At 45.1% G+C, this 17,088-nt stretch overlaps 1 protein-coding gene across 1 annotated transcript in view; it reads left to right on the forward strand.

Annotated features, from left to right (window-relative positions):
* The first annotated feature begins 7,349 nt into the window (after positions 1-7,349).
* Positions 7,350-17,088, forward strand: part of LOC306913779 (uncharacterized protein) — a 76,518-nt gene continuing 66,779 nt past the window's right edge. Inside the window, exon 1 of the mRNA XM_079490591.1 lies at positions 7,350-7,468. The gene's annotated coding sequence lies outside the window, so the exon portion shown is untranslated. The remainder of the gene's footprint in view (positions 7,469-17,088) is intronic.

The raw sequence follows: 17,088 nt of genomic DNA on the forward strand, positions 1-17,088 counted from the left end.
AGAGCATCTATTCACCCTCTGTAAATGACCCCAGAGCAGTGCTCTATTCACCCTGTAAATGACCCCAGAGCACTGCTCTATTCACCCTGTAAATGACCCCAGAGCACTGCTCTATTCACCCTGTAAATGACCCCAGAGCACTGCTCTATTCACCCTGTAAATGACCCCAGAGCACTGCTCTATTCACCCTGTAAATGACCCCAGAGCATCTATTCACCCTGTAAATGACCCCAGAGCATCTATTCACCCTCTGTAAATGACCCCAGAGCATCTATTCACCCTCTGTAAATGACCCCAGAGCATCTATTCACCCTGTAAATGACCCCAGAGCATCTATTCACCCTCTGTAAATGACCCCAGAGCACTGCTCTATTCACCCTGTAAATGACCCCAGAGCATCTATTCACCCTGTAAATGACCCCAGAGCATCTATTCACCCTCTGTAAATGACCCCAGAGCATCTATTCACCCTCTGTAAATGACCCCAGAGCATCTATTCACCCTGTAAATGACCCCAGAGCATCTATTCACCCTGTAAATGACCCCAGAGCATCTATTCACCCTGTAAATGACCCCAGAGCATCTATTCACCCTGTAAATGACCCCAGAGCATCTATTCACCCTGTAAATGACCCCAGAGCATCTATTCACCCTGTAAATGACCCCAGAGCACTGCTCTATTCACCCTGTAAATGACCCCAGAGCACTGCTCTATTCACCCTGTAAATGACCCCAGAGCATCTATTCACCCTGTAAATGACCCCAGAGCATCTATTCACCCTCTGTAAATGACCCCAGAGCATCTATTCACCCTGTAAATGACCCCAGAGCATCTATTCACCCTGTAAATGACCCCAGAGCATCTATTCACCCTGTAAATGACCCCAGAGCATCTATTCACCCTGTAAATGACCCCAGAGCATCTATTCACCCTGTAAATGACCCCAGAGCATCTATTCACCCTCTGTAAATGACCCCAGAGCATCTATTCACCCTGTAAATGACCCCAGAGCTGCTGCGCCTTTATTTAGTTATTGTTGTTTATAGTGGATTGGGTGATTTCACTCCCATATAGTAGCCTAAAGGGAAAAAAACACATTGGCCATTTTTTGAGTGGTTGAGCTATGTGTGTGTGTGTGTGTGTGTGTGTGTGTGTGTGTGTGTGTGTGTGTGTGTGTGTGTGTGTGTGTGTGTGTGTGTGTGTGTGTGTGTGTGTGGGTGGGTGGGTGGCTGGGTCTGAGTACGAAAACAGCATGGTTGTTTTTCACCACTTGTGAGGAACCTGTTACCTAACACACACACACACAAACACACACGCACATATTAACTGTATACTGTATATGATGATTTCGGGTGTGCCAGTACAGTACAGCGACAGTACAGTACAGTAGAGGGACCCCCACGTGAGGGTTAGGGTTAGGGTTAACCCTAACCCTAACCCTAACCCCCTAACCCTAACCCTAACCCCCTAACCCTAACCCTCACGTGACAGCACAGGCATTAACATGGTGTCAACGATAGAACTGGCTGACAGCGCCTACCAGAATCTCCTGGTAGGCCAGTAGGGACCTACTGGGCCCAGACGAATTGGTGACAATTCATGACAACTTGACAATTCAATGGATTGATAAGGTGGGGATCGGGTGCAATATTGCAGCTCTAGGCCAAGCTTGAAATATCCTCTTTCAATCTGCAAAGCATTTGTTTCATACTAGAATTTCGCGGGCCTTCGGCCCGCTCATCCCAGAGTTGCGTTGCCCCGCGTTGCGATACAGAAGTCCACAGTGACACGCGTTGTATGCAGCTGTTTTGTGTTGTAGCGCGTGCGCTCGTGTGCGTGTAGTGTTGGTGTTGTTGTTCTTATCCATATATGCGCCTCGGTTCGTCCCGTTTGTTCCACGGCAGGTGTCGACGCAGTCGTTCGCGCAATGTTCGTGTTTGCATGATTTTAACTGTGTATGTAATCGCGGCGCTCTCCATCCAAGTTAGAATCAGTGTGCGGTGTGTTGTTGTTCTTCTTCTTCTACTTTTGTTTTCCGGCAGGCTGTTCAATGTGTGTGTGTGTGTGTGTGTGTGTGCGTGTGTGTGTGTGTGGCTGGCAAGCGTGTGTGTGTGTGTTGACATGTAGTAACGGATGGGTATTATTATTATTTGTTGTATTTTCACATCAAAGAAAATTAATGTAAATGAAAATAAGCAGACATGAAACTGCTTTTTACTGTTTTTGTTTACTTACAATAAATTACTGTTTTTGGAGACCAAAAGATGTTGAGAATGGAGCAGAACATACTGTAGTATATTTTTTGGGGGACCTTGACTGCATTATAGTAGGCCTACAATCTTTTGGATTGCGGATTGCAGTGACCCCACATTGTTTGTTCGGGAACAATATTTGTAGTTACAATGAGGGCTACATGAGCCGAAGGGAGAGAAACACTTCGCCTCTCTCCAGTCCGTGCGTTTGGTGCTGGTACGGATCGCATCGCTGACTGACATAAACACACGGTTACAATTCAGAGGCACTTCAATAAGAAAACTCAACTAATAACGCTTGTGTGTGTTAATCTGCCCGATGCTGACGTTAGTATATAATGTTTAGATTGTTTTCCTGGCTGAATAACAACGGATCGCATCGCTGACTGACATAAACACTCCAATTCAGAGGCACCCCGCACGCACGCACACACACACAGTCACACACACACACACACACACACAGAATCCATGCGCCTCGGTGCGTCGCAGTTGTCATGTTTCCATTAATTAAACGGGTCGCGCAATTGTCGTGTTTACATTAATGAAACTGGTGGTGCAATTCTGGTGTTTGCATGAATTAAACGGTGTATGTATGTAATCGCGCCGCTGTCCATCCAAGTCCGAATGTGTGTGTGTGTGTGTGTGGGACTGTGTGTGTTGTGGAAGACGGGGAACAATGTTGCCAGGGTCGTGAATTGTAAGCGAGTTGTAGTGTGTGTAAGTAGCGTGGTGAAAGGCTTTGTTTCTGGGTCTGTTTGCTTGTTTCTGGGCCTGTTTTCATAGACCTGGCAACAGTGGCCCGTGTGTGTGTGAGTAGTGTTGTGTTCGTGTTGTTCTTCTAATGTGTGTGTGTGTAGCATGTAACTTCCGGTGTTGCAATCGGACGTAACATCAAAACTGTCGTGGGTGACGTGGTTGGCTTTGAGCAAATGGGAGAGGGGATGTAGTGTTGCCAGGTCCGCGTATTGTAAGCGAGTGGTAGTGTGTGTAAGTAGCGTGTTGAATGGCATTTTTTCTGTGCTTGTTTTCATAGACGTGGCAACAAATTAGGCGGGGGTGTCGGTGCTTGTGGCGTGTTTGTGTTTATTATTGATATTGATATTGTTTGTGAGTGTGGACGGGAGCCGGCTTTAGTGGCAGTGCAATGACAATTTTGACGTGGGTGGTGTTGAGTGTGGGCGTGCGGCGCGACATGAGGAGATAGCCGTGGATCGACGCGGAGGGTAAGTCTGTGACGTGTTAGTGTGTTGTTGCAGTGTGTGTTGCAGCGTGTTGCAGCGTGTCAGTGACGTAGTAGCTGGTGACTTTGGGTCCCTTTTCCTGGTTTGGGCACACCTTTTCAAATGTATAATAGATATATCCACCGTAGACAAGCTACCTTCTGTGAGGAGATTCCATGCTGTGATATTTTTTCTAAGTATTGGAGTTTGGAAGCACTCGTTTTTATTAACGGGTCATGCTTCTGCCTCCTCCCATTATGTGAACATTGGAAACAGGTGGTACGCAGGGCCGTTCAGTGACCTCGACAAGAGCTTCCAAACTCCAACACTTAGAAAACGAATCACCTGCAGAGGATTTCTTGACAGAAAGTAGCTAAAGTAACTGAGTCAAACTGAATTTAATTTCTCAACTCCTATTCCATGTGTTTATCAGGGTGGGTGGTCCTATCAGGGTGGGTGGTCCTATCAGGGTGGGTGGTCCTATCGGGGTGGGTGGTCCTATCAGGTGGGTGGTCCTATCAGGGTGGGTGGTCCTATCAGGTGGGTGGTGCTATCAGGGTGGGTGGTCCTATCAGGTGGGTGGTCCTATCAGGGTGGGTGGTCCTATTAGGGTGGGTGGTCCCTTATGTAGCGCTTGGCCAATAAGGGACCACCTTATGTACCTTATGTAGCGATGTGTCAAATGTCCGCTAACATAAATTAATGTACGATGACAAGAGTGCCCCTCATTTCACACGGGTGTGATTTTTTAAACATGAAATGGGACATTCTGCACAATAAGTACTCTTACTTTTGGTACTTTGGTACTTTAAGTACGTTTTGATGCCAATACTTTTGTACTTTTACTCAAGTACATTTAGAATTACGGACTTTTACTTGTATTATACTGTGTGTGTATATATATATATATATATATATATATATATATTGCAGTATTGAGACTTACTTAAATAAACATTTTGAGTACTTTTTCCCAAACTGTATAAAGTACATAAAAGTCTGTCATGATTAAGTCTGTCTTCATTAGTATTACTTATTATTGTATGTAATTCAATTAAATCTTCATTAGTATTACTTATTATTGTATGTAATTCAATTAAATCTTCATTAGTATTACTTATTATTGTATGTCATTCAATTAAATCTTTATTAGTATTATGTATTATTATTGTAGTTTCCAGACTTATGGAACCAGTCCTTCTGTTTGGAGAGCATCGGTTCCATAGCCGATGCTTTGCTGCCCTCTAGTGGCTGGGATTGACAAAGCAGGCCCTTAAATAAAATAAAAACATTTTAGTTAGGTTACAATCCCCACAGTTGACACAATTAAATCAGTTATTTTACTCTAACTGTGTAGCCTCATGGGTTAGGGTTAGGCTCTGACTGTGTAGCCTCATGCAGGCATTTAAATACTGTAACTCTGGAGAGCATAAAATGAAAGGTTTAATTTTAAGTGTCTATAATCTATAAGGGTCCATTTGGTTACCAACTCTCCGTCATTTAGCCATGTGGACGACCTGGAACCCCCTTAAGGACCACTGGTGGTCCCCGGATCACTGGTTGTGGACCACTGGTGGTCCCCGGATCACTGGTTGTGGACCACTGGTGGTCCCCGGATCACTGGTTGTGGACCACTGGTGGTCCCCGGATCACTGGTTGAGGACCACTGCCCTAAATGCAATACAAATAAAAAACATTTCGGTTACAGTTTACGTTTTAATTTCCACTACGGTTTAGGGTTACCAAACGTCCTCTTTTCCCTGGACTAGTCCTCCTCAGGGTTGGCTGTTCTGGACTAACCTTCTTAATCTGACTCCGCCAGATGGGGCAGCAGAGAGTACACTGGGTTCCCCCCCGAACCCAGTGTACTCTCTGCTGCCCCATCTGGCGGAGTCAGGTTAAGGCTTTCCACCACCTCGGAGGAAAAAGTTCTGGACTAGTCCTCTTTTGGGGGCTATCCCCAAAAGATTCCTCCAAATGTGCGGGGTTTGACCATTCAAGCATGTTGTTGTTATTACAATTATGCTCGTTCAATGGTTCTACTGATGAACCTGATCTCATCAACATATAACATTAACATGACAATTAATGCTCTCACACTACAATACATGCAGAGAAGAAAGACCACCCCCAACACACACACACACACACACACACACACACACACACACACACACACACACACACACACACACACACACACACACACACACACACACCTCCCAATTCAATGGAGCTTTATTGGCATGAGAAAACATACGTTTACATTGCCAAAGCAAGTGTCAAAATAAAATCAAAACAGTTGAAAATGTGTAAGTAATAAGTATATATACAGTTCTAGAGGCCTACATGTTATAGGCTACACTAAGGGTCTAAGGACTTAAAAAAAAATAACAGCCTTTTTTTTGCAGTCACTTTTGGACAAATAGCAGCATTTTCCTCAAGAAAGAATATTTAAATAGTCTCTGTTTACATGTGCGGTGGTGGTGGGGGGTGCCCCCCCTCCCTCCCTCCATCTAGCCCCCCTCCTTCCCTCTAGCCCCCCTCCCTCCCTCCTCCCATCATCCCCGCCCCACACACATAGCAGGACAGTGTTGCCATGTCTGCTTATTATAAGCAATTTTGGGGCTTGTTTTTTTTTTCTTCATGTAATTTGTTTCATTGTTTTGTTTTTTGGGGATTGTTTCTAATTTTTATTTAGAACTTGTTTCCTAATGTTGTTCAAACTTTAAATAACATTAGGAAACATGCCCTTCTAATAAACAACTACACTTTAGAAACAAGACCAAATAAACAACTACACTTTAGAAACAAGACCAAATAAACAACTACACTTTAGAAACAAGACCAAATAAACAACTACACTTTAGAAACAAGACCAAATAAACACTACACTTTAGAAACAAGACCAAATAAACAACTACACTTTAGAAACAAGACCAAATAAACAACTACACTTTAGAAACAAGACCAAATAAACAACTACACTTTAGAAACAAGACCAAATAAACAACTATACTAATAAACTCCCCTCTGGGGACCCCCACAACTCTGTCATTTCTCGACCGTTTCGGATGTGGGGCGGCTCGCCGGAACCGGGCCGGCACCCTGGGCGCGTCTGGAAGTTCCGGATGCATAAATACTGCCTCACCAAATGTTGCTTATGGTCCCATAGTGGTCCTGGTCTAGTGTCCAGGACCTGTACAGGACCAGACCTGGTTCTGGCTTACGTGGGATTCTTTTTAATTAAATTCAAAGGAGCTGTATTGGCATGAGAAAACATACGTTTACAAAAAGCAAGTGTCAAAATTCAATAAAAACAGTTGAAAATGGGGAGTACAGTTGGAGCTTTTTTGAAACAAATAGCAGCATTTTTTTGCAGTCACTTTGAAACAAATAGCAGCATTTTTTTGCAGTCACTTTGAAACAAATAGCAGCATTTATTTCTTAAAAAAATAAAAAACTTAGATTGAATGTGTATGTGGATTCAAGTAGGATGCTCACTTGGGATTCTTTTCACAGACCTCGTTGTGCTTATTCCTCTCACAGAACCTGGCAACCCACATAGCAGGACATGGTGGTAGAGTTCCAGTGTAGTGGAGGGAGCATAGAGTATGGGAGGGAGAGAGAGAGATTCAGAGAGAGAGAGATTCAGAGAGAGAGAGAGAGAGAGATTCAGAGAGAGAGAGATTCAGAGAGAGAGAGAGAGAGATTCAGAGAGAGAGAGAGAGAGGAGTGACTGCTCTTCTCCACAGCAACCAGCCATCAGCTGGATGGATCTGAATACAATACAATACATACCATGAGGATGGTGGGGGCGGGCTGCTGCAACCAAAGTTGATCTCCACCCCCCCCCCCCCCCCCCAGTGTTCCCCCCACCCAACCCAACACAACCCGTGGTGTGTGTGTTGGACTGTTGGTGTGTGTGAGATGTGATGTCCTGCTCACCTACATCTGGGCCAGTCCAGGACATGTTCTGAACTCTGCAGCAGGTAATACAATGACATTGTTTTGTTCTATTACACCCTGTTCTATTTGCTATGTTTGTGTTTATATTCTGTGTGGATTTAATGATGCTACAAATGGAGCATACTGGATCTGTATCATAGAATAGAGACAATGTGTGAGCTAACTGTAACTAGCTCCATGCTGTCTGTGTCTGTCTGTCTGGGTGCTGTAACTAGCTCCATGCTGTCTGTCTGTCTGGGTGCTGTAACTAGCTCCATGCTGTCTGTCTGTCTGTCTGGGTGCTGTGCTGATATCTAGGGCTCCACGAAAAACAAGCTTTCATGTTTACGTTAAGGTCTTTTTATTGAATAGATTCCGATCTAAACCAACGGGCCGTGCATCAGGCAGGCATGCAGGGGGTTTGGGTTGCATTCCTCAAAGTTTGATCCATGCATGCATGTATCTGTAGTAATGTATGTCTGCACGGGGCGGGTTGTTTGTTCCCTTTATATGTATCTATAGTAATGTATGTCTGCACGGGGCGGGTTGTTTGTTCCCTTTATATGTATCTGTAGTAATGTATGTCTGCACGGGGCGGGTTGTTTGTTCCCTTTATATGTATCTGTAGTAATGTATGTCTGCACGGGGCGGGTTGTTTGTTCCCTTTATATGTATCTGTAGTAATGTATGTCTGCACGGGGCGGGTTGTTTGTTCCCTTTATATGTATCTGTAGTAATGTATGGCTGCACGGGGCGGGTTGTTTGTTCCCTTTATATGTATCTATAGTAATGTATGTCTGCACGGGGCGGGTTGTTTGTTCCCTTTATATGTATCTGTAGTAATGTATGTCTGCACGGGGCGGGTTGTTTGTTCCCTTTATATGTATCTGTAGTAATGTATGTCTGCACGGGGCGGGTTGTTTGTTCCCTTTATATGTATCTGTAGTAATGTATGTCTGCACGGGGCGGGTTGTTTGTTCCCTTTATATGTATCTATAGTAATGTATGTCTGCACGGGGCGGGTTGTTTGTTCCCTTTATATGTATCTATAGTAATGTATGTCTGCACGGGGCGGGTTGTTTGTTCCCTTTATATGTATCTATAGTAATGTATGTCTGCACGGGGCGGGTTGTTTGTTCCCTTTATATGTATCTATAGTAATGTATGTCTGCACGGGGCGGGTTGTTTGTTCCCTTTATATGTATCTATAGTAATGTATGTCTGCACGGGGCGGGTTGTTTGTTCCCTTTATAGTTGTCCTGTTGTGTTGTGCAGCAGGCTTTAGGAAATACAAATATAGCTCCTATTAAAGCTCTGGTGCTGCTGCTGTAAAGAACGACACCATGCAGCCGTTCTGATGTGTTCTGTTAACTCACATGCAGAGACTAGACTAGGGAACGGATCGGATCGGGCTAGAGTTTTAGAACAGAACAGAACAGAGGCTAGCTGCTGCAGCAGTGTGTAGTGACTGACAGGAAGAGAATATGGATTGAGGGTTGATTGTTGGGTGCTGTACTGTTGCAGGACTGTAGTAGTAGTAGTAATACCCTGTTTTTTATTTTTTTGCTTTTTTTTCGCCACCCCTTTTTCCCCCAAAAATAGACGGTGTGCGCATGCACAGTCAGCTCTCTCTCTCTCCCCCCTGGCCCCCTCTCTCTCTCTCTCTCTCTCTCTCTCTCCAATCCAATTCAAAGGAGCTTTATTTGCATGAGAAAACACACGTTTACATTCATGCCCAAAGCAAAAGTGGAACAAAACAATCAAGATAAAACAATAATATAAACGTGTAAACAGAGCTGTGTTACATTAACACTTTGAGTGTCTCTCTCTCTCTCTCTCTCTGTCTCTCTGTCTCTCAAGGGTGTTTTTACTTGTGTGGGTGATATAATGTTGTTTTTTGATGAATTGAATATGAAGCACCCCAATGGAAACAAGCCATAGTCTTTCTTGTGTTTTAACCCTCTAGTCTATTCAATCAATCAATGTAGTTATAAGGCATTGATTAGGTCACAAAACAGCCACTATACTGTAATTAGCTTGAAACGTTTATTAAAAGTTTGCAATTTGTACAAATGGTACATTTATACCACAACGCTAACAGGATAACACAAGAAGTACTAACTAAGAGCTTGTTTCCATTGTGGTGCTGTGTATTCAATTAATTTCATCACCTCAAGAATGTTTTTTACTTGTGAGTGACTTATTGAATTTGATTTGCACAGGATTGTACGTTTGCTGTTTTCTGGGAAGAGCAACTATAATTGACTTGTCGTGTGTGTGTGTGTGTGTGTGTGTGTGTGTGTGTGTGTGTGTGTGTGTGTGTGTGTGTGTGTGTGTGTGTGTGTGTGTGTGTGTGTGTGTGTGTGTGTGTGTGTGTGTGTGTGTGTGTGTGTGTGTGTGTGTGTGTGTGTGTGTGTGTGTGCATCTCTCTGTCTCAATAATGCAACAATAGCACAACCCTTAGGCTGTACTTTCTCTCAAACCTGTTCGTGTCAATTAGGACCCCCACGTTGACATGTATTTGCCCGCCGGGGACCCCCTTCTGTCTGTGTGTGTGTGTGTGTGTGTGTGAAAAGGTTTAGTGTCATGCAGTGACCCGCACCGAGTGCCGCGCTACAAGCTTGTAGATCTGCTATTTTTGAAAAAGTGTCGCAAATCTTTGAATACATATATTACGGTGGACGTTTTTAACTCAAACTTTGCTTCGGTTGGGTCCCTGGCTGGAACTACAAATTTTCAGATGGGGGTCCGCAGCCAAATACACATCATTCTGGGGGTCCTTGACATGAAAATGTTTGAGTACGACGGACATAGAAACATGAGGTTTTTCAGAAAACTGTCAGGATTTAGAAGGCATTTGTAGAATCGTCCTCAGTGGCTCAGGGGTAGAGTGGCCGCATGGTAACCGCAAGGTTCCCGGTTCGATCCCTGTTGGCTCCCCCAGAGTTAGTGTCCAAGTGTCCTTGAGCAAGACTCTGAACCCCTGATTGATCCTGATGTGCAGGTTGGTGCCTTGCATGGTTTCCATCGCCATCGGTGTGTGAATGTGTGTGTGAATGTGTGTGTGAATGTGTGTGTGAATGGGTGAATGTAAAGTACGTAATGCACCCTGGATAAAGGTGCTCTATAAATGCACCATTTACCATTTAAATGGGTTAAGGGAATGAAGGAGCAGAGTTGTTGTTTAAATGGGTTAAGGGAATGAAGGAGCAGAGTTGTTGTTAAATGGGTTAAGGGAATGAAGGAGCAGAGTTGTTGTTAAATGGGTTAAGGGAATGAAGGAGCAGAGTTGTTGTTAAATGGGTTAAGGGAATGAAGGAGCAGAGTTTAAATGGGTTAAGGGAATGAAGGAGCAGAGTTGTTGTTAAATGGGTTAAGGGAATGAAGGAGCAGAGTTTAAATGGGTTAAGGGAATGAAGGAGCAGAGTTGTTGTTAAATGGGTTAAGGGAATGAAGGAGCAGAGTTTAAATGGGTTAAGGGAATGAAGGAGCAGAGTTGTTGTTAAATGGGTTAAGGGAATGAAGGAGCAGAGTTTAAATGGGTTAAGGGAATGAAGGAGCAGAGTTGTTGTTAAATGGGTTAAGGGAATGAAGGAGCAGAGTTGTTGTTAAATGGGTTAAGGGAATGAAGGAGCAGAGTTTAAATGGGTTAAGGGAATGAAGGAGCAGAGTTGTTGTTAAATGGGTTAAGGGAATGAAGGAGCAGAGTTGTTGTTAAATGGGTTAAGGGAATGAAGGAGCAGAGTTGTTGTTAAATGGGTTAAGGGAATGAAGGAGCAGAGTTGTTGTTAAATGGGTTAAGGGAATGAAGGAGCAGAGTTGTTGTTAAATGGGTTAAGGGAATGAAGGAGCAGAGTTTAAATGGGTTAAGGGAATGAAGGAGCAGAGTTGTTGGGTTAAGGGAATGAAGGAGCAGAGTTGTTGTTAAATGGGTTAAGGGAATGAAGGAGCAGAGTTTAAATGGGTTAAGGGAATGAAGGAGCAGAGTTGTTGTTAAATGGGTTAAGGGAATGAAGGAGCAGAGTTTAAATGGGTTAAGGGAATGAAGGAGCAGAGTTGTTGTTAAATGGGTTAAGGGAATGAAGGAGCAGAGTTTAAATGGGTTAAGGGAATGAAGGAGCAGAGTTGTTGTTAAATGGGTTAAGGGAATGAAGGAGCAGAGTTGTTGTTAAATGGGTTAAGGGAATGAAGGAGCAGAGTTTAAATGGGTTAAGGGAATGAAGGAGCAGAGTTGTTGGGTTAAGGGAATGAAGGAGCAGAGTTTAAATGGGTTAAGGGAATGAAGGAGCAGAGTTGTTGTTAAATGGGTTAAGGGAATGAAGGAGCAGAGTTTAAATGGGTTAAGGGAATGAAGGAGCAGAGTTGTTGGGTTAAGGGAATGAAGGAGCAGAGTTGTTGGGTTAAGGGAATGAAGGAGCAGAGTTGTAGCGTCTCGTCTGTCAACCCGTACTGTTCCAAATGCTGCGTGACGTGTGCATAACCTCCAGCTCTGAAGCATTGACCTGCATGAGGCTTATTATTGGCTGTCATTGTCCTGTTTGTATGGTGAGGGGTTTCCTCCTCCTGGCTGCCATGGTAACCACACTTTGTTTAGGAGGAGGATTTAAACCAGAAACTAATAATAAAGCTGCAATTATTCCAGCAAAGGAAGTTAAACAGACCAACCTGCAGCTTCCTCTTCTTGTAAACCAGGACGACAACAGAAGAAGATGATATTATCCCTTCAGGACGGGAACCCCTTTTGGTGTTTTTAAGTAAAGCATTATGTTATACTGTAGCTATTGAAACATAGCAGATCTACCAGCTTGTAGATCTGCTATTTTTTGAAAAATCGCGAAAATGTCAATCTTTGGATATATTCTTTCACAGCGGACGTTTTTAACTCAAATCTTTGCTTCTGGGGGGGGGGGGGGGGGGGGGGGGATCCCTTCTGCGGGAGTCCCTGGAACTACATACTGTATTTTGAGATGGTCGGCGGCCAAATACAGATCATTCTGTGGGTCCTTGACATGGAAGAGGTTGAGCACCACTGACATAGAAACATGTTTTCAGAAAACTGTTTCTTTTAGAATGGGTTGTGACAGAGAGAGAGAGAGGGAACCAACCAACAATGATACGTTTTCAGGCAGAGCACATTTGAAAAGTTGTGTTTGGTGCTGTTCTTGGTTCTAAACCAGTGGGTTTTCAACCAGTGGTCCTTGAGGGGGGGTTCAGGTGGTTACCAAATGGACCCTTATAGATATTTAAGAGCGTAAAATGAAACCAAATGCTGTCAAAAGCTGTGAAAGCTGTGGCTGAATAGAATCCAATGCGGGATGTGTTAGTTAGTAGACACCTCTACAAACACATTGGTGGAGAAGTGTCTTGGTAAGAAATGTATTCCCAGAGTTGACATTATTCATTTCTGATGATAGGTGCAGGTGCACATCACAGACAGACAGACAGACAGACAGACAGACAGACAGACAGACAGACAGACACTGTGTAGCAGCAGGCTAGTGGTCAGTCATAGTGGCTGTATAGCAGCACGCTGGCTAGTGGTCAGTCATAGTGGCTGTGTAGCAGCACGCTGGCTAGTGGTCAGTCATAGTGGCTGTGTAGCAGCAGGCTGGCTAGTGGTCAGTCATAGTGGCTGTGTAGCAGCACGCTGGCTAGTGGTCAGTCATAGTGGCTGTGTAGCAGCAGGCTGGCTAGTGGTCAGTCATAGTGGCTGTGTAGCAGCAGGCTGGCTAGTGGTCAGTCATAGTGGCTGTGTAGCAGCAGGCTGGCTAGTGGTCAGTCATAGTGGCTGTGTAGCAGCACGCTGGCTAGTGGTCAGTCATAGTGGCTGTATAGCAGCACGCTGGCTAGTGGTCAGTCATAGTGGCTGTGTAGCAGCAGGCTGGCTAGTGGTCAGTCATAGTGGCTGTGTAGCAGCACGCTGGCTAGTGGTCAGTCATAGTGGCTGTATAGCAGCACGCTGGCTAGTGGTCAGTCATAGTGGCTGTGTAGCAGCACGCTGGCTAGTGGTCAGTCATAGTGACTGTATAGCAGCAGGCTAGTGGTCAGTCATAGTGGCTGTGTAGCAGCACGCTGGCTAGTGGTCAGTCATAGTGGCTGTGTAGCAGCACGCTGGCTAGTGGTCAGTCATAGTGGCTGTATAGCAGCAGGCTGGCTAGTGGTCAGTCATAGTGGCTGTGTAGCAGCAGGCTGGCTAGTGGTCAGTCATAGTGGCTGTATAGCAGCACGCTGGCTAGTGGTCAGTCATAGTGGCTGTATAGCAGCAGGCTGGCTAGTGGTCAGTCATAGTGGCTGTATAGCAGCAGGCTAGTGGTCAGTCATAGTGGCTGTATAGCAGCACGCTGGCTAGTGGTCAGTCATAGTGACTGTGTAGCAGCACGCTGGCTAGTGGTCAGTCATAGTGGCTGTGTAGCAGCACGCTGGCTAGTGGTCAGTCATAGTGGCTGTATAGCAGCACGCTGGCTAGTGGTCAGTCCACATAGTGGTTAGTCCACATAGAAAAGGACTGAAGGATATCCCAGGAATTTTGTCCAGCCAGCTGGTCAGAGGGTGTGTGTCCAGCCAGCTGGTCAGAGGGTGTGTGTATTAGACTCATGTTCATGTTCAACACTGTGTGTGTGTGTGTGTGTGTGTGTGTGTGTGTGTGTGTGTGTGTGTGTGTGTGTGTGTGTGTGTGTGTGTGTGTGTGTGTGTGTGTGTGTGTGTGTGTGTGTGTGTGTGTGTGTGTGTGTTTGTACAAACTCAACCATTGTCCCTAATAATGGCCATCATCATATATTATTTTGTTATCTCTATGAAATGTGACTAATGTTCTATGATGTGCTGCCATGTTGTGTTCTTGCTTACTGTAATCCATCATGGCCCGTAGCACTCGCCCTAGCCCCAATGCTTACTGTAATCCATCATGGCCCGTAGCACTCGCCCTAGCCCCAATGCTTACTGTAATCCATCATGGCCCGTAGCACTCGCCCTAGCCCCAATGTATTTATGTACACTTAGATTAGCATTTTATGTAGATTTAGCACTATAAAGTATATATGCATAGTTCCATTATATAGATATTCCACTGTTAGGTTCTTAGCTGACGTATGATTCATGATGACTATCTCTATGTATGTGATGTATTGTCATGCTCTTTGTTCTTGCTTAATGTAAATCACTCTGGATTAAGAGCGTCTGATAAATGCCTAAATTGTAATGCATAAAAAAAAAACACTTATCGAATCACTTATATTGAATATATATTCTTTCAGAGCGAACATTTTTAACTCAAATCTTTGCTTCTGGGAGGGTCCCTGGAACTACATGTTTTCAGATGGGGGTCGGCGGACAATTACAGATAATTCTGGGGGTCCTTGACATGATGAGGCAAAACGTTATAATATTATAACAATGTCCCTAGAATGTTCAGGGAAGTGTAGATAGTACTGTAGGGGGGGGGGGCTCCCAAACTCTTCTAGGCTGAGACTGCCGGACCATTTCCCCCGTCGGCTATTTGGGGGTCGGAAAAGAGTCCGCCTCCCCAGAAGGGTGACGTTATGAAAGAATTTTAGCTATTTGATGTTTTGACATTTTTTTGGAAATCTTTTTAAATGATAATGAAAAGTAGGGGCGCATGATTATGAATTTATGACCGATCTCCGATTATTTGCAGAGTCATAATCTGAACGATATTATACAGAGGACCACAATGCAAACAATTCCGATTATGCTACCGATTTGTGCATCCCTAATGGAAAGAAATTGTAGGAATTCGGAGAAAGAGAGGATTATCCTGAGCCATTGTTTTGGGGTTAACAGAACAGTGGAGCTACTCTGTTGGAACCACAATGTCACAATGTGAGGTCTTTAGCTCTGTTGGAACCACACAGTCTTTAGCTCTGTTGGAACCACATGGTATTTAGCTCTGTTGGAACCACACAGTCTTTAGCTCTGTTGGAACCACACGGTCTTTAGCTCTGTTGGAACCACACAGTCTTTAGCTCTGTTGGAACCACACAGTCTTTAGCTCTGTTGGAACCACACAGTCTTTAGCTCTGTTGGAACCACACAGTCTTTAGCTCTGTTAGAACCACACAGTCTTTAGCTCTGTTGGAACCACACAGTCTTTAGCTCTGTTGGAACCACACAGTCTTTAGCTCTGTTGGAACCACACAGTCTTTAGCTCTGTTGGAACCACACGGTATTTAGCTCTGTTGGAACCACACAGTCTTTAGCTCTGTTGGAACCACACAGTCTTTAGCTCTGTTGGAACCACACAGTCTTTAGCTCTGTTGGAACCACACAGTCTTTAGCTCTGTTGGAACCACACAGTCTTTAGCTCTGTTGGAACCACACGGTATTTAGCTCTGTTGGAACCACACAGTCTTTAGCTCTGTTGGAACCACACGGTATTTAGCTCTGTTGGAACCACACAGTCTTTAGCTCTGTTGGAACCACACGGTATTTAGCTCTGTTGGAACCACACAGTCTTTAGCTCTGTTGGAACCACACAGTCTTTAGCTCTGTTGGAACCACACGGTATTTAGCTCTGTTGGAACCACACAGTCTTTAGCTCTGTTGGAACCACACAGTCTTTAGCTCTGTTGGAACCACACAGTCTTTAGCTCTGGCACCAGTGCCATTCGTTGCAGTGGTACCACCAACTCAGCAGCAATGTTTTAATCTGGTAATCTCGGTCTTATCAGGCAGCATATGTTTTGTCACATGATGTATTGTCACTGTTGTCACTCTGCGACTAGACGGTTACTATTGTTTAATCCCATCATCTTTTATAGTCCCCCGTCTCGGGTGGTGCAGCGGTAGAGACCCTGACCACCGACCACCCCCTTCCGGGTGGTGCAGCGGTAGAGACCCTGACCACCGACCACCCCCTTCCGGGTGGTGCAGCGGTAGAGACCCTGACCACCGACCACCACCTTCCGGGTGGGGCAGCGGTAGAGACCCTGACCACCGACCACCCCCTTCCGGGTGGTGCAGCGGTAGAGACCCTGACCACCGACCACCACCTTCCGGGTGGGGCAGCGGTAGAGACCCTGACCACCGACCACCCCCTTCCGGGTGGTGCAGCGGTAGAGACCCTGACCACCGACCACCACCTTCCGGGTGGGGCAGCGGTAGAGACCCTGACCACCGACCACCCCCTTCCGGGTGGTGCAGCGGTAGAGACCCTGACCACCGACCACCACCTTCCGGGTGGGGCAGCGGTAGAGACCCTGACCACCGACCACCACCTTCCGGGTGGTGCAGCGGTAGAGACCCTGACCACCGGCCACCACCTTCCGGGTGGTGCAGCGGTAGAGACCCTGACCACCGACCACCACCTTCGAATCCACATTAAATTGTCAGTGTTTTCTACCTTGCTTGCTTGGTTTCATTTGGTAATTATGTGACATAAGGCTGACAAAAGGCTGAGATACACTTTTTGTTCACAGAACACACCTGATAAGAGACCATTGATATTAAACATTGATGATAGTTAAATAGAGAGGCATGCTAACAATGTTGGAGCCTAAGGGCCCTCCTTCACCTAACCGCTTCTTACCTAAACCCTTTTTTACTATTGTGAAAATTGCCAATCTCCACGCTGTGAGGTCGTAGATCGACTACTTTTTTCTTTTTTCCAAAATGGTAAATAAATGACAAAAAAGCAAGTGTCGTGCAA

The sequence above is a fragment of the Electrona antarctica genome, assembly GCF_951216825.1.
Source record: "Electrona antarctica genome assembly, chromosome: 21".
In the NCBI taxonomy this organism is placed as follows: Eukaryota; Metazoa; Chordata; class Actinopteri; order Myctophiformes; family Myctophidae; genus Electrona; species Electrona antarctica.